The sequence below is a fragment of the Chionomys nivalis genome, chromosome 5, assembly GCF_950005125.1.
Source record: "Chionomys nivalis chromosome 5, mChiNiv1.1, whole genome shotgun sequence".
NCBI classification, from domain to species: domain Eukaryota; kingdom Metazoa; phylum Chordata; class Mammalia; order Rodentia; family Cricetidae; genus Chionomys; species Chionomys nivalis.
This window is the reverse complement of record NC_080090.1, coordinates 25,591,211-25,616,792: the sequence shown is the minus strand read 5'-3', so window position 1 is coordinate 25,616,792 and position 25,582 is coordinate 25,591,211. Positions and strand designations below refer to the sequence as shown.

Here is a 25,582-nt window from a genome sequence, read left to right as displayed (position 1 = left end):
ATGTGGATTTGGCAATCTATGTTGACCAGGCTGGCCTTGAACTCAGAGATCCACCTGCCTCTGCCTCCTGAGTGCTGGGATTAAAGGCGTGCACTACCACCTCCCAGCTAGCCCTGGTGATTTCAGCTCCACCTAGACCCTCACAGTCAGGTGACAGACTCTGACTGCCAGAGTGGGTAACAATTCAGACCAGGGCTCCCCATCTGACCTAGCATGAGCATTGTGTGATGTGTGTGGATAGTCAGAGAAGGAAGTACGTCTCTGCAGGAGTATATAAGTGTGTTCCTTGAGGAGGTGCATGTGAATAACTGTGCTTACATGGAGGCAGTGTGTGCCTGGGGCGAATATGTCCAGTGCAGCCTGGCATTGTCTACCTGTGTGAGCACGTGCAGTCTCTGCCAGCCAGCCAGAGGATGTCTGAGTTTGCAGGAGGCGGGTCCTCGACAGATAAACCTAAAGCTTAAGTGTTGGGAGGAGCTGGCTTCCCTGACTTCAGGCAGCTGAAAGCCCCAAGCAGATCAACCCCTCCCCACCAAGTCCGGGGTAGGATGAATAGATAGAAGACCCAGAGAAGACCCTTATCCTATTCCCACTGGAGTGAGAACCTCAACCTTCTCCCTCTCCACACTGAGATGCTTCAAACACCTTCACAAGCCCTGCACTAACAGTGGCTAACAGCCAGAGAGTGGGAATGGGGGCTGATCAAGGGACTCCTGAAGGGAAACCACCCTTGCCAGCCTGCCCTGTCAGTCCGCGGATTCCAGGACACACACATGCATGTGTGTACGCACATGCAGACCTCTGCTCACGGGGGCTCCTCCAGGCACACAGAGAACTACTTCCTTCCTCCTTCCTCCTGTTTCTTCTTTCTTTTTCTGTTTTGGGTGCTGGGGCTTATACGAGGGCTTCACACACTAAGCACACTACCACAGAGCTGGGGCACCTAGGTCACAGGACTTTATGTCAACAGGGGCTCAAGGAAGCAAGCCTGGCCCAACAGGGGCACTGCTAACTTCAGAGTCTTGCAGCCTTCCCCTGGCATCCCTCAAAGACAGTGCCCAGCAGAGCTCAGCTCTGAATCAGGAGGCTGAGGAGACAAGGGAGAAGGAGACCACTCGGTCCCCCTGGGAGACGCCATCCTATTCCAGACAAGCACTCAACACACCACGGGGCACAGGTGAACCTGTTTCCTGCGACATGAGGGCAATTTGAGGAAGCACGGGAAAGCTGACGCAACCCTTGGTTTACATGCTACTGTCCCTCAAACTGACCAAAAGCAGTGTCATAGCATCTTCTCTCTCAGTACTGGGATTCCAGTCCTCTGAACTCCAAGGTCAAAGCTATAGCCAGGTATCAGGCAGGAAGCCCCTTATGGACAAAGCAATGGGCACCTCCGCTGGACACTCTGCTTCACACCCAGATCACAGCTTTTTAATGCAACTTGGAATCCAGCCAGTCCCAATGGAAGAAAACAAGTCTTGAAGAGAAAGGGTACCCTGGCACAGTGCCGTGCCCATCTGCCCTAGACGATCCATCCTACCCAGGCCTCCCGGCTCCTGCTACAGCAGTCACTCACTAACCACCAGAAGTAAGTAGGCCCAACGCCCTTGCCTGGGCCAATTCCCAGCAGACCTGTAGGAACAGGAGAAAACAGCTGAGCTGGGAGGCTCAGCCAAACAGGCTCCAGCACCAGCCAGCCTCCGCACAGCCAGCACAGGCCGGCTCAGCATTGCTGGGCGAAGGAGGTCAGGCTTCCCTGGGCTTGACTTTCTCTTTTGTAGCTGGCTGTTAGGCTCAAATTCTCCTGGGAACCAGCTACATGTCCCTTCCATGTTAGGGTCTAGAACATTGTGTCCTTGCCCAGAACATTTCGAGTATGGTAAGGAGACCATGGAACACGGTAGGGGTGGGGGGTGAACACCTGTTCTGACCCTCCTGTCAAGGAGGTGGACCTAAAGGTTTCGGAGTTGCAGGGTGCAATCAAGCACCAACCACAGACAATTCCTTTGACCCCCCCTTCTTGTTTTAGATAAGAACAGGGTCTCATGTCACCCAGACTGGCTTCAAATTCACTATGTAAACTGAGTGAGCCTTTCTGCCCACCCCTACCTTTTTGAGACTGAGCTTCTCTGTGTATCCCTGGTTGCAAGATCCACCTGCCTCTACCTCCTGGGTGCTCGGATTAAAGGTGTGTCACTATGCCCAACTGTAAGCCTAATTTTTAACTGGGGGGGAATATTACTGCTCCAATGCCCCAGGTGGCTCTGAGGCTTCAAAACATGTCTTGCCAGCTCTTGTGCTAGATTCACAGTGAAAGCAAGAGATGACCGTAATACGGTGAAACACAACCTGTAAGTCTAGCTACTCAGGGGCCCAAGGCAGAAAAAGCAAAAATTCAAGGTGGATGTGTGCTACATGGAAAGAAAGTTCATGGCCAGACTGGGCAACCTAATGTGATTGTTTCAAAAACTAAAAAAGAAAAGAGTTCAGTGATCTTCCAAGTAGGGTCCCGGGTTCAGTCTTCAGTGCCACTAAGAAACCAAGAGGACAGAATAGTAACAGTAATTCATCTCGGTCCTTGTTCAGTGGTCTCAGTGATTCCCACATGACTATCACACCCTTGTACAGCTGAACACACTGAGGCCCAGAGATATCCTGACCAGGAGGAATGGCAAAGGCAGCACAGGGCCCTAGCCTAAGTATCTGGCATTCCCACTGCAAGCTAGGTCTCCTCAAAAAGTCCCACCCCCTTGCAGGGCAGTGGTGGCGCACACTTTTAATCCCAGCACTTGGGAGGCAGAGGCAGGTGGATCTCTGCGAGTCAGAGGTCATCCCGGTCTGCAGAGGGAGTTTCAGGGCAGGTACATAGAGAAGCATTTTCTCGAAAAACAACAAAGAAGTCCCACTCCCCCAACTAGAGACCCCATCTCTACTTCCTGAAGCAGTAGCAGCCTCAGGCTTTATCTTGCCATCAGTACTTAAATAATTTCTGGTTTAAATTTAAACTCCAATTAGCTGTGCCAGATAAATGGTGTCAGAACCCTGCAATAATCACAGTTCTGAGTCACCCCCACTCCCCCCACCATAGCTACAGAGATTGGGGGTCGGTTGGGGCGGGGCTGAGCAGGGTTGAACAGGTCTGGGTTCTGGTACTCTGGAGAATCCTCCTTCCTGCCTGCAGCCTAGTCAGGGAGGCAGGAAGAGGCAAACGACACGCTATGAGGGAAATATGGTCCCAGATTCCAGAAGACTAGGGCAGCCAGCCAGGAACGGTCCCCACATAAGACCTCATATGTGCAGTAGCCAAGACTACTGAAGAATCTGAGTCCTCGATTTCTCTGCTCTACAAAGAAAACTCAGCATACAGAGACCTGGCTTGGGACTCCTACTCTTTTTTTTTGGGGGGGGGGTTCGAGTTAGGGTTTCTCTGTGGCTTTGGAGCCTGTCCTGGAACTAGCTCTTGTAGACCAGGCTGGCCTCGAACTCACAGAGATCCGCCTGCCTCTGCCTCCCAGGGACTCCTACTCTTACAGAGCCCATGGCTTTTTTGGTCCAGAACCTGAAGTCTTGAGCATACCACTGCAAACCCAGAACTTTCTCCAGGTTTCTCCTTCTCTCCGGCAGCCAGGGCTGGGCTTCTGCACGCAGAGTACACACACCCAGTACCTCCTGTTCTCCCGTAAGCTTATCCACAGCTGGGCACCCAGCATCCCTCCTAGTCCTACTGCCCATACCCTCTCACACCCTCCTGTTGCTGTTATCCGCAGCCACTGTCACGCCTCAACACCTGCATACTGTCAGACCACAAGTCTCCTACCAGTCACACTATCCCATTACAGCCCCGGATTGCCAGTGTCACCTTCAGCATGGTCTTGTCATATACCAGAGCCTTTACACCATCACACAGATACTGCCACTTAGGAAACACACCAGCACACCACAACCACCCTCGGCTGGGCTGCTCACCACACCCAGGCTGATCCACAGCAGGAACGAGGAAACCCAAGGACCAGTCCCCTCCCTCTATACCAGATCAGCCTGGGCATAGAAGATCAGCAGCAGCGGGGGAAGAACCGAAAACGATTGTAGGCACTCTTAAACAGACACACTCACACACAAGCCTTGTGGGTTGGCCCGCCTATAGTGTGGGCTCCTATAATTAAAGACCAGATGGTCACCATTACATGGTGCACATAGGACTTTTGGGACACATAGGAATACATATACACACATGAGCAAGCAAAGACACATATCACAAAATAGAGGGGAGACCAATGGCAATTCGCCTTTGCCAAGACATGACGTATAACGTTGTAAGGGTCACGCGTGGAGCCTCAAGACACACAGACAGTCATAAACATACAAGCAAGTCACACGTGGAACAGGACACACGGAGAAAGTCCTACAGTGACAAACAATACACAAGAAGACAAGATACATAACATATCCACAGGCCCAAACACAGACAGCAACAGAAGTTAAGTTCCTCCAAGGGCCCAGGGTAGGAACCAGAGGAGAAAGGAATCCCACGCCCCCCACTCATTCTAAATCCTCCTGACAGGTTTAAGTGGGGTTGCTTAGTGAGGCCCTCTTCCCTCCCCTCCCCTATACCGGGGAAGTTGGGGAAGTGGGAACCGTTGTGGTGGTGGTTTTGGTCTCCCTCTCCGATGCCAGCCAGCAGGGCAGGGCACTCCCATCACTGCTGCCCTATCACCTTACTAGGCCCCCCAGAGGGAGTGGCGTCTCTCTTGTGGGACAGAGACTGACAGCACCAGGCAAAGGCTACCGGGAGAGGGGGCTCCGAGGGGCGGAGAGGACAGGGGAAATGGTAAGAACTGGAGCCACGCCCAGCCCAGAGACAGACGGAGAGCCAAGAAAGACACTGAGACCGAGAGAAGAGATAGGGCGAGGAGGAGGCGCCGCGCCGGTCCGCCCGCCTGGGACCCAGGCGCAGGAGGCTAGGACGACGGGCGGCCCGGCCTCCGCCCCGTGGTGGAAAAGGACCGAAGGCTGGACTGGCAGGGGCCTGCGAGCGTGGGCCGGGGGCGCGGCTCCGGGAGGACTGGGTCGAGAGGGCGGCGGGCCTGGCGGGGGTAGGGAGACGGAGTACACAGACGGCAAGGGGGCAGGCAGACGGCCTGGGAGAGGAGGACCAGGCAAGAGGGGGTGGGGACCGACGAACGTGTAGAGGCCCCCAGGGAGATTCCGGAGGATCGCATGGACCCTCGGTGGGGTTGAAGGCACCCATAAGGGTAAAGATGCCGGGAGCAGTAAGGCCTGGGCTCCTGCCGTCGAAGAGAAGGTCAGAAACAACTAGGAGACCAAGGCACCGGCGGGTCTCCGTGCTCGGCGGGACTCCGGCTTCTAATGGCTCAGTTTCTCAGTTTCAGAACCAGGAACCGGGGAAGGAAGAGGGGAAAGAAAGCCATCGGAGAGAGAAGAGGGGCAAAAGGCCGCTGCGCCCTCGAGTTAGCTCGGACCCCGCGCCCGGGCCCAGCTCGCACTCACCTCCCGACGCAGGGCCAGCCGCCAGGGGTCCCGGAGGACCGGGGTCTGTCTCGCGGCGCGGCTTTCCCCGATGCGCGTGGACGGGGAGATCAGCACCAGCCTGGTGAGGATTGGCCCGGCGGCCAGTGGGGACCGGCAGGGTCCCGGCACTGAGGGTAGAAGTCCGGGGGCCGCTCGCGGGATCCCGCGGCCGCCGCCTCCTGCTCTGGCGCCGCGGCACACGGAAGTGAGAGGGGGCGGGGCTGAGCGACCTCACCCAGGTGCCGGCCCCGGCCCCGCCCACACTCAGGACCCGCCCACGGGGCCCACCCCTTCGAAACTCCGCCCACGAGAACTGGGGGTCCGGTGCGTCTCAGCCTCTTTCAGCTCAGGTCTCAGTCCCCTGATCTCTCAGGCCTCTTTGGCTCTCAGTTGCGCCTCGCCCGCCAGTAGCACGCAAGCCATCCCATCTCTGGGGACTATTTTATACTCTGAGGCCAAGGTGGGGGCACAGCACATACAATGGAGCCTGGGAGGCACCGGCGGGGGTTCCCCAACTACTCGCGCCCACGCGCGGGACTCCCCACTGGCCAGCTGGCCCGCCTCGCCTGGCCTCACTCCTCTTCCTGCTGGCTTGAGCCGGGCCGCGAACGAACGGGCTCAGTGCCCGCCGCCAGGCCTACCGATCCCAGCCCTGCCCGAGAGAAGGAGCTGGGAGGTCTCCAGCGCGAAAGGCTCTAGCCAGTCTGCTAGGCGCTGCCCCTCAGATAGTTCTGGGAATTACCTCTATCTCCATCTTCCCAATCTCTCCTGTGCCCATGGTCCCGAGCTCCCCTCGTTTCCATCAGAGCATAAGCTTTCTTTCCAGAAGAGGAACTTGATCATCGGCCATAACTCATTCATTAATTTGTTCATTAAGGGCCCCCTGGGCCCAAAGTCTGAGAACCAAATGGAAGCCAGGGAGTCCATTTTTCTGTCTCCAAAGCCCAGAGCACTAAGATGTTACATTATACTTACCCAAAGAAGTGACTTCCCGGGCCGAGCATGTAAGTCGAATAATAGGGCATTTGTCTCGCTTGCAGAAAGCCCTGAGTTTGTTTCCCACTACAGAGTAAACCACAGATGGAGGGTCAGAGTGAGACTCCATCACTCAGGAGGCGAAGGCAGGAAAGGAGTTCAAGTTCAGACTTAGTTGCATAGCAAGTGGAAGCTAGCCTGGCTGGGCATGTAAGACTCTGTCTCCAAAAAAAAACCAAAAACGAAACAATATAGCCAGGCGGTGGTGGTGCAAGCCTTTAATCCCAGCACTCGGGAGGCAGAGGCAGGCCTGGTCTACAAATTCCAGGACAGGCACCAAAGCTACACAGAAAAACCCTGTCTCGAACCCCCGCCCCAATAAATAAACAAACAGACAAATAGATAAAAGATGACCCTTCCCAGGAGGCTAAAGAGGATTCTAGGATTCTGAGGTACCTGAACTCCTTCTAGGGGTACCACTTAGAAGAAATAAAAGTCTAGACAGCTCTTTGCGATCTGACTCTCAGAGAAGTGGACCCCTCTCTGGAGGCCTGAGACTTCCAGGGATAGGGGAACCTGACAGTGATGGAGGGCTCCAAATCTTATTTTAAATGTCCAGTGAGGATTGGATTAGGGAGAAGAAACCATAGCAACTCATCCTGCTATAGACAGAGGAAGGTTCCTGGGTCCCTTTTCCCTGGAAGAAAGATGGACCGAGCTCGAAAATTTAGGTCTCCAGCCCCATCCTGTGACAGTGGATTCTTCCCACAAAGCTGACTCTAGCCAGATTGGATTCCTTTTGGAAAGACAGTCAACGTTCTTCTCTCATCAGGCTTTTGAATGTGTCCTGGGTCATTTCCTACCAACATTTCTCTGCCTATCTTGGCTCTGTCTCCTCACAGAGGACTCCTCCTTGATGCCCAGTTGTTATCCATGGCCTTTCCTTGAGCTGAGGGGCCCTATTTAGCTTTCCTGGGGCTGAACTAAAGGAAAGGGTGTGCAAGGTAAGCTTCAGGTGACCTTTGCCCACCTGGAATCAGGTATCACCCTATCTAGCTCCTCCTCCAGATCCACAGCAGCTAAACTGAGCCTCTCCCATTAGCATCAACAATGGACCTACCCCGTGCCAGGGACCACAGCGAGAGAGCCAGCTACTGGGGAGCTCCGGACCAGCCAGCAAACCTTTCTTCCCACCTGTTGCTTTCTGCCTTGGAAAAAGGCAATGAAGAATAACTGTGTTTGATAATGGGGGCTACCTGGGGATGGCTCTGTCCTAGGTGCTGGATATGTGCCTTGTGTATGATCCTCAAGCACCCAAGAAATGAGGACCATAGTTAAGGGCAACTTTGCTGACTAGCAAGGGGGACTGTGACATAATGACATGCAGAGCAGCTAAGACTGACCTGGCCATGTTCTGGCAAGGGCAGAAGAGAGATGCAGGTGGGCTTTGCTCCAGAGACTGGCCAAAGGGCCTTAGAGAAGATAGGCTTGTGTAGAAGTCAGGGCTTCAGACCGGGTTGGCTAGAACCACTGCATTGTGGAGCTGGGTACAACATGGGTAGTCCAGGGCAGGGTCAAGATGAGCTGTCGCCAGCCAACCTAATAAGGGCCTATTGAGGCTACGAAGGAAACTTTATCACATGCTGAGTCTATGACCCTGACTGCATCCTCAGGACCACACCTCCCCAACCCATTCTCACCTATGAAAGAGGCCATGCCATGTAAAGAGAGATAGGAGAAAGGAGAGAGAGCAAGGAGAGAATAGATACACTCTCAGCCAGGGTGGATGTCTGCTAAGGACTTGGTCTCTATGTTGTATGTTTAGGGTTATAGGAATGGCCATTGTGCTAAGTCTCAGGCTTTTGGCCCTGAAGGGGTTCTGGATTGTCTCTCATGACACGGGTTTAAATCCTTCAGGAAGGCTGGGCTCAAAGCAGCCCCCAGAAGTAGTTCTTTCCTTCTCTCTTCCTCCCTCCCCCCCACTTCCTCCTCTTCATCCCTTCTTCTCCAGGTTAAGGAAAAGCCAAGGGACCAGAGGTGGGTGGAACTGAACAGTAACCACTGAGGGCTCTCTGGAGGGTTTGTATAGAGAAAAGGACAGAGATTCCTGCCACCCTGGCACTATCCCAAACCATGAGCAAAATAGGGTCCTAAGACCTCTAAAGGAGAAGTCTAGGATCCAAAGAAGCAACCTGAAAAGAACAGCCATTGTTCCTGAGAGCCACCAGCTAAAGACGGGACAGGGTCGCCCATTTCATCTCGATCAGCAGTTAGTTTTTGTCCTGTGCTCAGTACCATTTGCTCTGGTTCTGCCTGTGTCATTATTCTAGCCCTGAAGCTTTGGCTGTCAGGGCAGCCACCTCCACCACACCCAGAACACTGGCCTGCTCAAGAGAGCAGACTCATATTTCTGGGACAGGAAACACAGGCAGGAGGAATGATATATTTGGGCAACTGCTGGGAATAGCGGAGCCTGGCAGGGTTTTTTGGGGGTAGTGAGATGGGAAGGACGCGTGGGGCATGCCTAGGCCTCAGGTCACCAAGGCAGTCACAGAGGCTTCAGCTTCTGGCACCAGGTGAGGGACAAGCTAAGTCAGACCAGAAAGACCTTATGGGTGGTGCCACATGGCAGGGAAGAGCTGAACGGTGATTGTCTTGCTCTGCCCTGAACCTGTGATTTTACTATGTGTAGGTTTCCTCATCTGTGGAATGGAGATGTTAATAATGACATCTGGTGGTTGAGATGGGGCTTCTGAGACCAGAGGAGCAAGCTCAACCTGGCTTGGTTCCAGCTGTCAACACAAAGTCAGCAGGGCTGGCCTAATCCTCCCTGTAATTCCTCTTCCATAAATCTGTTTAGTGAACTTGAGAATTCCTGGGAAGAAATGGGGAAAGTGCCTGGGAGACAGCAGAGCACAGGGCTTTCCTGTGGTTCTCGTGGGTGGAGCCCAGCACTGACCTTAGCACAATTCCGGCCAGGCTGTCTCCTGAGCAAGCCCCTTTTGTACCAGTTCCTCACAGGGACCTGGGAGCAGCAAAGATGGGCAGTGGAGCTGGGGTTGGTCACCAGTGTCAGCTACAGACTACAAGGAACATCCTGATCTCCCCAGAACCCACTCAGGGGTGAAGGCCAGGGTTCCACTAGTGTGCCTGCCCACAGAGGTGAAGGCTGGAGAGTGAGACAGGGGTGGCTTTACCAGTCCCTTACTTGCTCCTGCGTGGTTGTCTCAGCTCCTCTGTGGATGATGGCTCCCTGAACATTTGGCGGATACAGGAAACTAAGGACAGGGGATGAAGTATCCCTGGGATGAAAGGTCCTTGAAGAAGCCAAGGGCTGTAGACAGTCCCTCCAGAGACTCAAGCCACACAAGCCCGCACCTACAACTGCATCCCTGACCACCACACCACACCCCTACCCTTCACCCTTCCACCCCAGCCTCTACTGTACCACCTTGTAGTCTCTCTTCCCTTGCTGCCCTGGGACTGTGCGCTGGTACTGTGCGCTGGTACTGTGCACTGGGACTGTGCACTGATATGATCAGGCCTGCAGCCTTGCCCCTCCCTGCCCTAGGGAAGCATTTCCCAGCAAGGAGGGGGAGGTGCCAGTCCTCCATGTGATTCTGGCGGCACTATAAAAGACCAGCTCTATTCCTGGGTCGTATAGCTACCTGGACGCTGCCAAGACACCAACACCTGCCCTGTCACTGCCTTGCTGGTGAGGACCAAGCCCGGTGAGGACCCAAAGCTGGAGATGACAGATAGGCAGGGAGAGCCACAGAAACCAAAAAAAAAAAAAAAAAGATCCATTGGCTGTTTGAATGGGAAAAGAATGTGTCTGTCCTTTAAAACAAAAAGAAGCCCATTTAAAGAAGAGAGTGTAATCACACAGGTCGCCCCAGACAGTTTCCCCACATTCCCTTCCAGAGAAATATGACCTGGCCCCGACTCTTTCAGGCTGAACAGAGCAGCCTGGAGCTCATGACCTCTTTATCCTTGTCTGGAGACTGGGAAGTGGGAGCTGAGGCCCCTGGCAGACTTCATTTGGCATCTCCTGGTAAGATTCTGCAAAGAGGCAGTGGGTAGTGCCCAGGAAAAGTGGTTGGGCCAGTTGGACCAGCAGAGCCCGACCCAGCAGCCTACAGTCAAGTCCTTTGGAGGTAGAGAGGCCCTGGGGCACTTCTGCCAAGCCCCGCTCTCTCTCCCTCTCGTCTCTGCTCAGTTTCTGGTTTGCCCCTGGAATGCCTTTCCATCCAGCTCTTAGCATCCAGCCAGGCCCCACACACATGGCCCTTCTGGAGAAAGCCTTTGTTTCTCATGAGCCCAACCCCACTACATTCTGACCAGGGCCTCTCCGGAAGCTTAACCCCTGGACAGAGGCCCCAGGCTGGGAAGAGGCAGTATGCAGTCACCATGTTAACTGACTGTGTGACCTGGAGCAAGTGCCAACACCCTCAGCCTCATCTTCCTCAGCTGTAAGAGCCACACCCCCTGGGGCTGCCTGGACACGAAATTAACATTAGCCACAGAGAACCCAACCCTGTGTCCAGCACTAGAAACAGGCAGCTGGGCTTGCCCGTCCCTCTGCTCCAGACCTTGCCCCATTTGCCAATCCCAGCAGCTCATGGTAGGCAGCAGTTGGCAAGGGAGGTGCCTCCTTAGTGTAAGAGGAATCCTCCCCTCCAGCTGCTGCCCACCTAACCCCAACCCACCACCTTCACAGGTCTGGGCCAAGCTTCTGCCCACAGCCTTTTGTGGGCATAGGCTGTGGCCATCTTGGCCGCAATGGCTAGGCAGGCAGCCAGGTTGTTGAAAAGGCTTGGACAGGAGGAATTGTGAGCCCTTGAGGTTAAAAAAAAAAAAGAAAAAAGAAGAAAAAAAACCCCACAGTCAGTACTGATGCCAGCACCCCAGGACCTACGACTACAAGGTAAATGAGGTGTCAGGACAAGGCTATAATTTCTGGATATGGGGTAGAATTTGGGTCAAGGACTGGAGTACAGAATTTAAGCTCTCAAGTAGGCCACATGTAGGTAGGGAGTCAGCTGGCTTCTGTCATCCAGCCATACCGAACTCTCTTAAAGTAGGCTTTGGAAACGAGGCCCTAGCCACAGGTACCAGGCTCAGGATCATAGGAGTTTCCAGGTGCAAAGGAGATCTGGGACCCAGTTGAAAGCTCTAAGAAAAAGATGAATTAGACTTTTAATTTGTCCTCAGGTTTTATAACCTAGATGCTTGGGAAGTTCATGCTGAGGTCTGCCCTAGCTCCCTCATGTTCCCAGACCAAGCCTGCTGGCTTGGTAGAATGGGAGGCTAGGTTCCCTGGGTGTGGATTGCTTCTGGCCAGGATGGGGGAAGGGGCGCTATTTGGAGGTCAGGAAGGAACACAAAGGGATCAGTGGGTTCAGAGTGCTGGCCTCTAGGGGCTGCGGTAGGGATGATTTCATGCATGTGTTTTGAGGTGCCAGCGGGGCCTATGAATAGGAAGGTTAGCAGGAATAGAGACTGGGGAAGTAGTCTACCTCTCCTCTTGTGTCTCCAAACCTCTGCTTCCACACCATCCATACCAGACACTGGAGTCCTCCAGAAGCCCCAAGAATGTTTCTCCCTCTGCCAGACATTCAGGAAGGCCAGGGTCAGCCCAGTCTCGGCCCCCACGGGGGTGACACATTCTCAGTAAGCTACAACCTTGAGGAATACAGGATGACCTTTCTTCCCTAGGATGTGCCTTCTCAAGTCAGAAGGCACCAGAGGCGCAGGCTTCTAGGCCGTTGCCCTGATCTGTCTTTGACTCCAGCCCCTATTCTTAGCCTCAACCCCAGCCAACCCCCAGGCACTGTGGGAACTTGCACACATTGTATCACCCTCATGCTTCAGTATCCTCCACCTGACTTCTCCATTCACCTGTCCCCACTGTCACACTGCCCTGTGTCTCTTGTCTGCCCATTTTGCAGTCCCCTCTTTTCAAGAGACTGCCTCCCTCAGCCCTGGAAATCTTTTCTCTTCTTGGCAGCAGTGTGATCCCCTTAGAAAGTATTCAGGAATTGCTTCCTGGCCCTGGGGCTGATCCCAAACCTCTTAGAGTGAGTGAGATCCCAAGTTCGGGTCTGCCATTAACACAGGTGACCTAGGCTTTCCTCCCGCCCCTGTCAGTTTCCAAACTCCAGGAAGATGAATACACAGATTCCACAACGTCTTTCCTCTGAGCCTTTGCACATGGCATTCACTTTGCCTGAGATATAACGCCTAACTAAGCCCTCTCTAGGCTTAAGTGAGTACTGGCTTGGTGAGACCACCTTCAGGTAAAATGTCTGTTTTCCCTGCCTCTGTCACCATCCCTGTCCAGGTGCCAAGCCCCATCCTGATGCTCCACCTCAACCCAGGTTCCTGAGAAAGTGTGAACATAACCAGGAAGATGTGAGGGCAGAGAATGCTTCCCACAAGAAGTCAATCCCGGGGAGCCTAGAGGATGATGGTGAGGAGAGACTAGATGAGCAGTAGGTAGTGGATATTAGACCGGGTTGTTCAGCTTGTTCAATGCTCAGATCAGAGCACCCCTGAAGACCCCCCCACCCCTGCCGGGGCTCAGAAAGGTCTGCTCAAGGCCATTTCGTAGGTCTGACGCCCCAGCCGTGTTCCCTCAGTCTGGGAAGGCCAGTCCTGTTGACTGCAGAGGCAGGGATGTTTAGGCTCTATGTGGCCCTGCCCCCCAGCCCAGCACCCCTTTACTATGTGACCTCAGACATGTAGCTCAGCTTCTCTAAAAGATGATGAGTGTTTCAACTGTCAGTGGTCATGAGATACGATGAGATATAGACTGAGGGTGCGGAGGAGCAGGGTTACAACACCACCACCTTCCACCCCACCCCCACCCCCGGTTTTCTACCTCTTTCTCTCCCCAGCTGCACACTGGGATCTGAAAGAACCCCAAGTAACTGTAGCTCCTCTTACCTCTGTGCCCTTGGCAAGGAGCCTCTCCCATGCCCAAAGGGGGTGACTCGGGCAGTGTTCTGAGTAGAGGGGATTGCAAATGGCTAGACAAGAGACCCACCTGCTGTCTAATTAATGGCCTACCTCTGGGGTACCTCAAATATTCCCACTCGTGAATTTCCACAGATGAAGGAAGCAAGGCTTGGGGAAATCCTTGCCTGAGGCCACACAGGATGGTACAGGGGACTAAGGCTAAATTAGTCCAGGTCCTACGTTTGTCTGTAGGGTCCTTGACCTGTTCCTCTGCATGCATCTAGCCGGGTCGCAGAATCTAAACTTGCCAAAGCAGTCAGAAGTCAGCATGCAGAGGGCATGCCTCAACATTACAGGTTATATGGAAGGAAAATGGCCAAGGTCTAGAGTCCCCTTGGACTGTGGGTTGCTAATCTATGGAGCTCAGTCACTCAGTTACGTGACCTTGGGCAAGTCACTCTCCCTTTCTGACTCCAGCTTCCTTATCTGTAGATGGTGTTGATAGTAGCTTCCTCTAAGCCCCCAGAACTCAGACAAGAGAAGGGCTTAGCCAAGTGCCTACATCAGACTAAGTTTCCATAGATTGCTGCTGCCTCTGTTATTGTGCCTTTATATAGTTTCGGGTTTTTGTTTTGTTTTCAAGATAGGGTTTCTCTGTGTAGCAGCTCTGGCTATCCTAGAACTCACTCTGTAGACGAGGCTGGTCTCAAACCTGGAGATCCACCTGCCTCTGTCTCCTGTGCCACTGCTGCCCGGCTGCCTTTGTATAGTTTTGTTATTAGCAAGGTGAGTTTCAAAATGAGGCAGGAAACAAACGTGGCCTGAAGTTCTTCATCTAATTTCTCAGGCTTGCAGAAGCTCATTGAAAATCCTGCCAGTGGGGGCTGGAGAGATGGCTCAGAGGTTAAGAGCATTGTCTGCTCTTCCAAAGGTCCTGAGTTCAATTCCCGGCAACCACATGGTGGCTCACAACCATCTGTAATGAGGTCTGGTGCCCTCTTCTGGCCTGCAGACATACACACAGACAGAATATTGTATACATGATAAATAAATAAATATTAAAAAAAAGAAAAAGAAAATCCTGCCAGTGTAGTCCCACCAAAACCTAGAGGATAGAGAGACTAAGGCCCCAAGAAGCCAAGTGATTTTCCAATAACAGACTTCATTCCCTGGAGTCAGGAATAAGTACCCCCTGGATGACAGCCTCTATGCTAGGGCTAACCAAGCTGAACAGTCTCTGTGGATCACTCTGGCACCAGCCAGGATGATGGAAGGAATTCCTTAGCGTCAGTGGGGGCAAGGCTGAGGAGACACTCCAGGTGACAGAAACGGCACGAAAGCAGTACAGCCACTGTAGAATGGCTCATCCCAGATACCAAGGGAAAGAGTGTGGATTGAAGGCTGGAACACGGGCTTCACCCCAGGCGTCGGCAAGGAGAGCACCCTTAGTGACCTAGAATGTCATGCAGAAGCCCGGGCATATATCGAGGAGATTGGGAAATGAAACTCCAGAAAAGAGGTTTTCTAGGCAGAAGCTGAAGGGAAGGGAAGCCCAACACTTGTGAGTTATGCTGGGTCCTTAACTGAAGAAATGGGGAAAGCACAGTTCTTATAATGTACCGATTTAGGGCCACCAGAGCTGGGGCCAGAGTGCCCTGCCTCATAGGCAATGCCTGTGTGCCGTGCAAGACTGGAAACCGAGCGCCGAAGCCTCCACCCGCCACTGCAGCCAGCTGCCCAGAAGCACCAAGGCTGATTACAGCCCATTTCAGGAGCACATTCATCCACATGGAAGGGTACACATGAGTGAGTCCAAGGAGCCATCCACGGGCCGTTTTCAGCCTTTGCCCTTCTGACCTTTGCTCAGAGAAGTTAGCTGGCTCAGCCTTTAATGATGGGCTACTGGGAGTCTGGCAAGGAGACCCATGGGTGACTCATGGATAAGGGTATCAGCACACACGTGGAGCCCCAGGGCTGCTGAGAAGACCTTTCCTCTCCTTTACTATCAATTCTTTCTTCTTTCTCTATGTTCTCTTCTTTTTCTTTTGTTCCTCCCTCTTTCTCTTCATCTCTCACCCTCCCCCCGCCCCCCTTGCTGGGGAATGGAATTTAGCTCTTTGCACTCACTCACCACCGACCTATCTATCTTCAGACCACTGTCAAGTTCTAAAATTCAGCAAGTGTGTCTGGGTTCCCAGGTGCCAGTATCCTGCCAGCTGCCTTTGTTCACACCCTAGCTGTAGCCCCACACCCATATCTGAGGGTCATGGGGGCTTCTTAGCAACATCTATTAACATGCTTGTCATCTGCATGCTGGATGTCTGTATAGAACCGGCCAGTGGGGGTCTTATCCATGGCAGTCAAAGTGGATAGGATTAGTCTGCTTCGCTGTGGGTCTCTGCACCCAACTGTGCAGGAAGGCCCTGTCCTGGAGACATCAGAGCTCTGCCAGGAGTTCAGGTACTGCAAGCAGGTAAGGCAGCCAGGGCTAATGATAACAGTCTGGTGGGGGCGGGAGGGGGGCGGAATCAACCTTTGTTTTCCTCTGGGAGCAGCTGGCACAAGGCTGCCTCAGGGCAATGTCTGTGCATCCAAATAAAAGCTGAAAAATGCTGTCCCCGCCCAGTACTTCAGAACTCTGCTGAAAGGTGATTATAGGTGGCCTGGGATGGCCTACTCTACCCAGAGTTTAGTGCTTACTGGGCCCAGGGCCAGGGACTGTATGGAGCTCTCGCCCCTCCCTGTCTTATTCTGTCCTAGGCCTTTAGAATCCTCAACTACGATGCTATCAATTCACATGCCCGCCCTCCATCTTGTTAGGGACCCCCCTGGACGTCTGGGTGAACTCTAGACTCTGAAGAAGGTGTGGAGTGTGATCTTAGAATTTGTATTAAAAGCAGCAATTCCTGCTTCCACACACACAGGGTGCTCAGTACCTGGCAAGCCCTGAGCTAACACCTGCCGTTGGGCTGACACTTGCTCACAGAACCCCTGTGTCGTAGGTACCATCATTAGCCTCATCTTATAGGAGACACTGAGGCCCAGGAAGTCTAAAGACCATATCCATTGTCACACAGCAGAGTGAGCCTGACATCTTAACCTGCGCTGAGTTCACAGCCATCAGCCCCCGGAGCAAAGGTAAGCAGGTAACTGGGCCAGATGGAGTGAGACAAGTGAGTGGCCCAGCAGTGCCCACAGCTGGAGGGGACAGATGGAATTTATGGCCTGTCGGAGTGTACCCTAATTGTAGAGACTTGAATGACATTGTGAGTTAGTGTCTGGAAGAGGTGATAGAGAGGCAGACACACAGCGGGCACTTGTTTGGCCTCTTGACCGCCTGCCCTCTCTGCTATGCCACCTCCCTTGAGCCTGCCCAGAGTTTCTCAGCCCATCAGGAGCCTCCTGCTTATTTGTCTCCTGCAAGAGCCCCTATCCCTCCTGTGTTCCTGTGCTAGACCTAGCAGGGATGTCTAAGTCTGACAGGCATGGAGGCTTAGGCCCTACCTCCTCTGGCACAAGGATTTACTGCCTGGGCCTCTGCCAAGATTTATCTCTGGAATTTGCTTTGAAATACTCCTGGTCCCTACTGACAAGTGAGGGCCAAGCTGTGACCGTCTTTGTCCCTGGTCTCAGGATTTCTATCTGTATGACTAGGAAATTCTTATAAGCATCTGTTAATAGCTGACTTCTCGTTACACAGTCTTGACTTCCATTCTTTGGTCCCTTATTCCCTTCCTGGCTCTTACATTATAGTGAAAAGATCCATGTTCACATTTTCTTTTTTTTTTTTTTTTTTTTTGGTTTTTCGAGACAGGGTTTCTCTGTGGTTTTGGAACCTGTCCTGGAACTAGCTCTTGTAGACCAGGTTGGTCTCGAACTCACAGAGATCCGCCTGCCTCTGCCTCCCAAGTGCTGGGATTAAAGGCGTGCGCCACCACCGCCCGGCAATGTTCACATTTTCTGCACTGAATGGTGTCTCCAGATGACCTCTGCACTGACCCTGTAACTAATCAACAAGGGACACAGACCTCTTATTGGGGACCTACTCTGTGCTGACTGCTAAGCGGAAGGAGGGATGCAAATGTCTAGATGGGGTACCATGCTAGCTGAACACTGAATTTCTTGCCAGTCCTTCAGGAATATAACTCAACATCTTTCACAGTTCCAGGTGCCACTGGTAACCAGTTAGAGTTCTCCTGAAAGTAGGAACCTATTTATCCCCCTCCCTTCTATGCCCCATCTTCTACCAAAAATTGAGGCCAGGCTCCAGCCAGGGCTTCTTGTGTAATGCTGTCCTCGTCCTATGCCGCCTCACAGTGCCTGTGCCCTGATTTCTGTCCTCATTCTCACTGCCTGGCCCAGGATGGGGAAAGGCAGACAGGATCATCTGTCTGCTTGTCTCAGGTTCCTGCAAGGCTATGATAGCCTGGTTGGGGACATGGCCCCAAAGTGGCACAGCACCTCCAGACAGCGGGGTCCGAGAACTTCCAGTCTCTGCCCTGTCTCCATCCTGGGCCCTTGGCTGATGCAGGTCTTCCCAAAGCTGCTATGGGACTTGAGGATTGCAGGGCTGTGGACCAACCTCCTGCACAAAGCAGCTCACTGTGCCGCCTCCCAGGAAAGGCTAGAGCTGCCTTCCCCCTTACCTGTTCCAGCCATTCAAACACATGGATCAAAACTCGTGGTTTACTTAAGCCTGGAGGTGGGGTAGGAAGCTTACAGTCTTCCTGAGCAGAAGCAGAGGGGCCTGATCCAAGGCCCTAGAGGGCAGCAGGGGAAAGAAGTAAGTTCTCAAGTGGGTTCTTTTGTTTATTTTATTGATGCTGGCCTTGAATTTCCTATATAGTCTAGGTAGACATCATAGTCACAGCAGCCCTCCTGCCTCAGCCTCTTACGTGCATTGCCATATCTGGCTCTCTCAGAGGATTCTTGGGAAAGCATCAGACTTGGATCAGGTGGACTGAGCTCAAGCCCTGCCCTGCCACTTGGACCTAAGTTTTCTGATTTGTAGAATAAGATAAACTCAGCAATGTTTGTCTCCTAGTGGTAGAGGGCTTGCCTGGCACAGGTGAGGCTCTGGGTCGCATCCCAGCACCACAAAAACTGAAGAGTTAAACTAAAGGAGGCATTCTCTTCTCCCCTCTGCATTGTTGATGGGCACCTACTACACACCAGCCTTTACATCCCGCCGCCGGGAAGACAGACAACTGCTCATTCGGAGCTGACAAAAGAAAAGCAGATAAGTCACCATGTGTCACATCATAAGAGGCAGGAGGTTACCATGTAGACAGTGCAGAGTCCAAGAGAGGTGTCCCAGGAGTCACGAGACACCCCACTCCCTTCCAGGAAGTCAAAGAAAGCTTTCTGAAGGAATGGCTCCTGAAAGACAAAGGAGAAGGGGAATCCAGGCTGAGCACAGGTGAGGCAGGACTGATGCTGCAAAGCAGTGGTTCCCAGCCTTCCTAATGCTGCGACCCTTTAAATACAGTGGTTCTCAGCCTTTCTAACACTGTGACCCTTTAATACAGTGATTTTCAGCCTTCCTAATGCTGCAACCCTTTAATACAGGCCTCATGTGCTGGTGACCCCAACTATAGAATTACTTTCATTGCTACTTCATAACTGTAATTTTGCTACCGTTATGAATGGTGATGTCAATGTCTGGTATGCGGCCCCAGTTTGAAAACTGCTGGTGTATATGAAGGAGCTCAGACAAGAACACAGCAATTATTTTAAAACTACAGGTCAGGCCAGATTCAGTGGCCCAAACCTGTAAGGAAGCTGAGGTAGGAGGATTGCTACAAGTTCAAGGCCAGCCTGCGATTCAGAGGGAGTCCCTGACTCAAAAAACAAGCAAACAAAAATAGATAAGTTAATTAATAAATAACCCAAGACAGGAACCCAGACAGACCGTCCTGGATGTGGAACAGACAAACTGGGCCGGGCGCAGCCAGAAAGCTGCATTATTTACTGCCTTGGCTATAAAATATTTACATGGCTTCCTGATCATTTATGGTGTTTGCTTTCCAGGTAAACTGTGAGCCCTGCAGCTCACCCATGGGAGGAGACTCAGGGCACTGAGACGGAGATGGCTCTTAACTCTATGTTCTTCTAGAAGGCCTGAGGTCCCCACCCAATGAACTCCAGGGGAAACTGTGACTCTAGAGGACAAGGGGAAGCCCAGACAAAGGTCAGGCTATAGGGAAAGCCCTGTTTTAGAGCAAGACAGAATGGTGCCCCAGTACCCTGGCCATGTGGCCCTGGACAGCTGAACTCCTCTTGTCCCGCTTTTTTTTTTTTTTTTTTTTTTTTTGGTTTTTCGAGACAGGGTTTCTCTGTGGTTTTGGAGCCTGTCCTGGAACTAGCTCTTGTAGACCAGGCTGGTCTCGAACTCACAGGGATCCGCCTGCCTCTGCCTCCCAAGTGCTGGGATTAAAGGCATGCGCCACCACCGCCCGGCTTGTCCTGGTTTTGTTATGGTAGAATGGGACTAACAATGGCATGGTTGTTTCTTTGTTTTGTTGTTTAAGTGTGTGTGTGTGACAGAGACAGACAGAAGGGGGCAGGGAGAGAGAGGTCACAGATCAATGCTGAATGTCTTCCTCAGTTGCTCTCCACTCTAGTTTTTGAGACAGGATACCTCACTGAATCTGAAGCTCACCTCTTGGCTCTGCTGACTGGCCAATGAGCTCCCAGGACCCACCAAACTCTCCTGTTCTCCAACACTGGCACTCCAATTACACCCAGCTTTCCTAGGGATGCCGTGAACTCAAACTCGGGTTCTTAGCTCATACGGCGAGCACTTGACCAACTGAGCATCACTCCCCAGCCCCACAATCCGTTTTTTTGAGACAAGGTCACACTAAGTTGCCTGGCTTATTGTTGAACTCATTCTATAGGCCAGGGAGGCCTTCAACTTGCAATCCACTCGTGAGAGGGAGATTGGGTGGTATTCAAGAAGGACAGCAGGCCAGGCTCTTAAGACAGCCCCAAGCTCTTCTAATATACCTGTAGCCTTCACCCAAGGGACTCTGGGGAAAGCCAGGAATCTAAGAGTACAAGGGGAAGCACGGGCTAGGAGGTGCCTCTTAGCTCTCTGAGAGGAGAGAGATTCTCAATCAAGGCAAGAGTCCTGCACAGCTGAAATTGATGGCTCCAGAAAGTAAGGTCTTATGGAGATGGGGGGGAGTGAGCCCAAGACTTGTGGGCTCCAGCATGGGTCAGCAGGATGGAAAAGATGTCAAGAGGGCAGGAATGATGAGGTCTGCAGATTCTTGAAAGTAGCTTCCCATTTGAATGGAGACAAGCCTCAGGCCACACACCCAGGGACTTTCCCCAGGGCATCCTGGACCGCCTCACTCCACTGAGAACACTAAGGCCAGAGACATGAGAGATTGAAAGGCCACACAGTATTGGAATTGGGACCAGAAATCAGGTAAATTGTGCCTTCACTCTAAAAATTCTTGATCTGAGAACTTGCAGTTAGCCAGACCAAGCAATCACTGGCTGAATTCCCCAGCACATACCCAGAGGGTACCCATTCCAATTACCTGGCTGAGTTCCCCAGCAAGGGACTCAGAATGTACCCATTCCAACCCTGTTTGCCTTGAATTGTCTTTTTCCCCTACTTTGATCTTTGTCCTTGGCAGAGGTGCCCAGCCTCTACACCCAGCGGCCAGCAGAGGAGAAGCCATTCTTCGATAATCCATTCTCAGAATCAGAGTCAGATGCAGGAAACCCGTTGCTGAAGCAGAAGAGCAAAGGAGCTCTAGGAAGCAGAAAGGCGACCAGAGAGGAAACCACCAGGCTAAAGGGAACAAAGCAGGCAAGGGCCCTGTGCACAGTTCCCCATGAGGTCTGCGTCGGCACCTTAGGGGATTTTCTTGCCATGCTTCTCAACAGCATTTTTTGGGGGGAACTTCCTGCATGGAAGGCTCAACTCACTCCTTCATCTGTAGTGTAGCTTTCAGGTACCACTGGCTGGAACCCCCTCTGCTTCTCCTGCAGGGTTGCTGGAGGCACTAGGGCCTTGTGACTGCCCCTCTACCCTGTCATACTCAAGGAGACAGCAAGGCCTGCTGAACCCTAGCAGCAGGAACTCAAGGATATGACTTACGACCATGGCCCTTTGACCAATACCCTAGTAACCCCGGAAACCAAAATCTCTGCCCTATATCTGAAGTCTGACACTAACCCACTCAGTCTTTTTGGTTTTTTTGAAACAGCATCTCACGGTATAGCCCAGACTGGTCTTGCGACCTTGCCACTCTTCTGCCTCATCCTCCCAAATGCTGGGAGCAACATGTCCATTCCACTCAGTCTTGAGGCCAATTCTAGCTATCCAAAGGACCCACGGATCTTCACTAGGAGTCTAGAGTGTGCCAGGCATTCCATTATTATCTTAGTTTTACTTAACTCCAATTCTGTAAGGTGAATACTATTATATATCTCCATTTTACAGATGTAAAAACTGAGGCTGTACAGAGTCAAGTTACACTAAGATGGAGCTGAACAATTTTACATTTCTTCTCTCTGCTCTAAGGCATGGACATGGAGAGCCCTTGGTACTCACCATGTTAACATTTGGGATTCAAGTGTTTGAGAATGACCTCAAAGATCAGGCATTTTCTGTTTTAGCATCATGGCAGTAGAATTTGAGTCCCGCCTAAGTCAAGTCTGGTGCTGGGAGAGAGTCCCACTCTTTGAAGCTGGAATGAAGAGAATCAGGCTCTTGAGCAGCACCCCATCGGGAAGGCATAGGGACAATCAAGGTGTGGAGTCAGGTCACTTGACCCCTTTCTATAGTCATGTAAACTTAAGCTAACTGCTTTCCCTCTCGAGTGGTAAGAGGAGGCACACCTGTGAGGCCTTGCAGGACTCTGGTGAGGACTGTGCTTGGCCCGTAAAAGTCCAGATTCTGCTGGAGCACAGGTACAGAAGGACAAGGACAATGACCGGGACCCATAAAGATTGACACATGATTCAAAACTTCTTGGTAGGTCCCGAAGCCCAAGTTGATGGGAGCACAAGAACGGTGAGCCCAAGGGGCTAGGGTGGCCACGAGTACCATGTCAGGAGGACACGAAGGTCAGACCGGAGTGACCGCTGGATGGGCTCGGGGCTCTGGCCTGTGGGGAATGGCAGCTCTGTGTCTTCCTACGAGTGTAACCAGGCACAGATGACTATTTCCTAATAAGATTGTAATAACCTCTCAGAGCACTGGTTGTGCACCTGACACAAGCTTACCAAATGCCAGGGATTATGATTATTTAATAATTGTGGTCTCTATGGTATGCATGAGGGCTGGTCCAGAGATGGATCCAGAACCGAGGGTGGTTCCTGGCTCCCAGCAAGCTCATAAAGCTTATCCCCCCAGTTTTTGTTTTTTCTGCAGTAGAATCCCCCTGGTACTTACAAGGAAGAGAGCTCCTCCATCACTAAATAGGGTTGGGGTGTGGCCAGGGCCTTCTGACTTTTGGCCCTTTAAACTGGCTTCTCTTCCTCCATTAGGTCAACTGCGATATGGGTCAGGACACCAGTTGTGAGGCTTTGGCGCCTTCTACCATGTCCCAACTCCATTGCCAGTCTGCAGAGCTCCTCGCTGACACCCCCAGCTGAAGCAGGCCCCAGATCACATCAACAGCCTTCTTGACTTTAAGGCCCTTATCTGGACCTGTAATTATCTTATTGACTTGGTGATAGTTATTGGTTTACTGTCTAACTTCCAGCACCTGCTTGATTCAGGGCCCTTGCATGTATCTTAGAGCACTCTGTTTGGTGCTTGGCACTTCAGGGACACTAACAAATGCTTTCTGAATAAACACACAGGCAAAGTTTCACACTGAAGAGAGGTACAAGAACAGCAGATTGGAATGCAGACAGCCTGGGTTCCAGACACGGCTCTGCCTTCAATAGCTGTGGGACCTGCGGCCTCAAGTTCTCCATTGATATCCTTAGGTCTTTCAGGTTTCAAGACCGTTTAGGTCCCAATAGTCTGCATCTCTAAGGGACCCCTGCCAGGCTATAACTCTAAGAAGCCTTGTTGGCCACTGTGAAGCAGGAAGTTGCCATGAGAAATACAAGCATATTTATTTTGAAATATTTTCTCGGAATGTCTGTGACTAAGCCCAGAGGATTCTCCTTTCCCTTGGGGCAGCCTCTGAGAGCATATGACTCGGGATACGCATGCGCACACGCACACACACATACAAAGAGAGGGGGAGTGAGTGTACAATATTCATCTTCATACTCACAAGCTCACACACACTCGTGTAGTCCTTACACATGGGCTTGCACATACCCATATGTATACACCACACAATTCAAGTGAACACTCGCACAAATGTACTCATACATTTCCCCCAGACACAGAGCTCATTCATACATCCTCATACATGTTCACATACTCAAGAGCACAGAAACACAATCACACATATTTTCACTCTTTTGTACCATTATGTTGGTAGCTGCCACCACCCCACATTGTCACACCAACTCAGAAGCACACACATAAACTCACCCTGAACTCACATGCTACACTGCATGCACACACTCATGTGTATCCTGACACACAAAAAAACCCACATATACACCCTTACATATAATCACACACATTTCCTTTTTTTCTTTTTTTTTTCTTTCTTTTTTTTTTTTTTTTTTTTTTTTTTTTTGCTTTTTGTTTGTTTTTGTTTTTTTGTTTGTGTAACAGTCCTGGCTGTCCTGGAAACTCACTCTGTAGACCAGGCTGGCCTTGAACTCGCTGAGATCCTCCTGCCTCTGCCTCCCAAGTGCTGGGATTAAAGGCGTGCACCACCATGGCCCAGCAATCACACAAGTTCTCATGCCTACATGATCATACATCAACTGGATTGCACATGCAGTTACACTCACACACATGCCCACAGCGCTTATGTAATCTCATGCTCACTCTTTCATAGGCTTACATGCTTTTACCTTTTACATACATGTTTACTCACATGCTCCTACCCAACCTGCAGTACTGCTTATGCAACACACACACACCTTCATACATGAATACTACCACTCGTGCATGCATTTATTGTTGTGCATGCTCAGACATCCAGAAACACATAAGCACAACCATACACTTGAACACTCACAGACAGACTCACACATACACACCCTTCTCTGTTGTGTTAGCCCAGTCCCCACCCCATGGGCAGCTTGCCTCTGCTCTCTTTCCCCTCTTGGTTCTTTTTATTTTCCTTAGCTATGATGAGCATATTTGGTAAGGGATCTATTTTCACCCTATCTGAAGACTCATTTCCCCCTGGCCATGAGCTTGGCAGATCAGTGAGAAGATTCCCAGTTGCCATGTGGTGGGCTGCGATGGCTAAGGTCACACTAGGATGGAAACCAAGCAGTCAGAGTCAGGAAGGCTCCCCGGGGGTTCTGGTAGCCTCAGCGGGGGGTTGCTGCCTCTGGTGACCTTTTTGGTCACCCTCACAGAAGCAGCTGTACTGAAGAAGATAGCCCTACCCTCTCGTTCCTTCCCCCTGACCTGGGTTTTCCCTGCCCCCTTATCACTTTGCTTCTTATTTTATTTTATTCTTTTTCTTTTTATTTTATTTCATTTCATTTTTGTTTTTGGAGACAGTGTTTCTTTGTGTAGCCCTGGCTGTGCTGGAACTCACTCTGTAGACCAGACTGGTCTCGAACTCACTGAGATCTGCCCGCCTCTGCCCCCACAAGTCCTGGGATTAAAGGTGTGGCTCTCGCCTTGTTTATTTTTTTTTTATTTTTTTTTATTTTTTTTTTATAAAGCATTGTAGATCTTCTGGTTTCTCTAATTTTTTATATGGTTAAAAATAAAATTTCATGATCATTTCCCTTGCCCTAACATACAAGAGGACCTGTACGTGTTCCCCTTCTCCTTTCAGCTTCATAACCAATGGACTGGTTGTATTCTTATTCTTCAGTTTTACAGATTAGAAAACAAACTCAGAGAGATCAAGGGACAGGTGTAGGTGTGCATCTGTCAGGGCAGTAGGGGTCCTTCTGTCTTTCTAGTCTCAGTCTCCATCACTCTCTGGTCTCCAGGCCGTACCCTGCAGAGCAGCCTAGAGTGGCCAAGGGCTGTGTGTGTGATTGGCTGGTT

General features: G+C 51.6%; 1 protein-coding gene across 4 annotated transcripts in view; it reads right to left on the bottom strand.

Moving 5' to 3' along the window:
• Nucleotides 1–5,835, bottom strand: part of Prkcd (protein kinase C delta) — a 31,663-nt gene extending 25,828 nt beyond the window's left edge. For 3 of the 4 annotated variants that reach the window (XM_057769646.1, XM_057769645.1, XM_057769644.1), the window contains exon 1: nucleotides 5,509–5,835. The gene's annotated coding sequence lies outside the window, so the exon portion shown is untranslated. The remainder of the gene's footprint in view (nucleotides 1–5,508) is intronic. The other variant, XM_057769648.1, reaches the window with a different exon arrangement.
• Nucleotides 5,836–25,582: the final 19,747 nt, after the last annotated feature.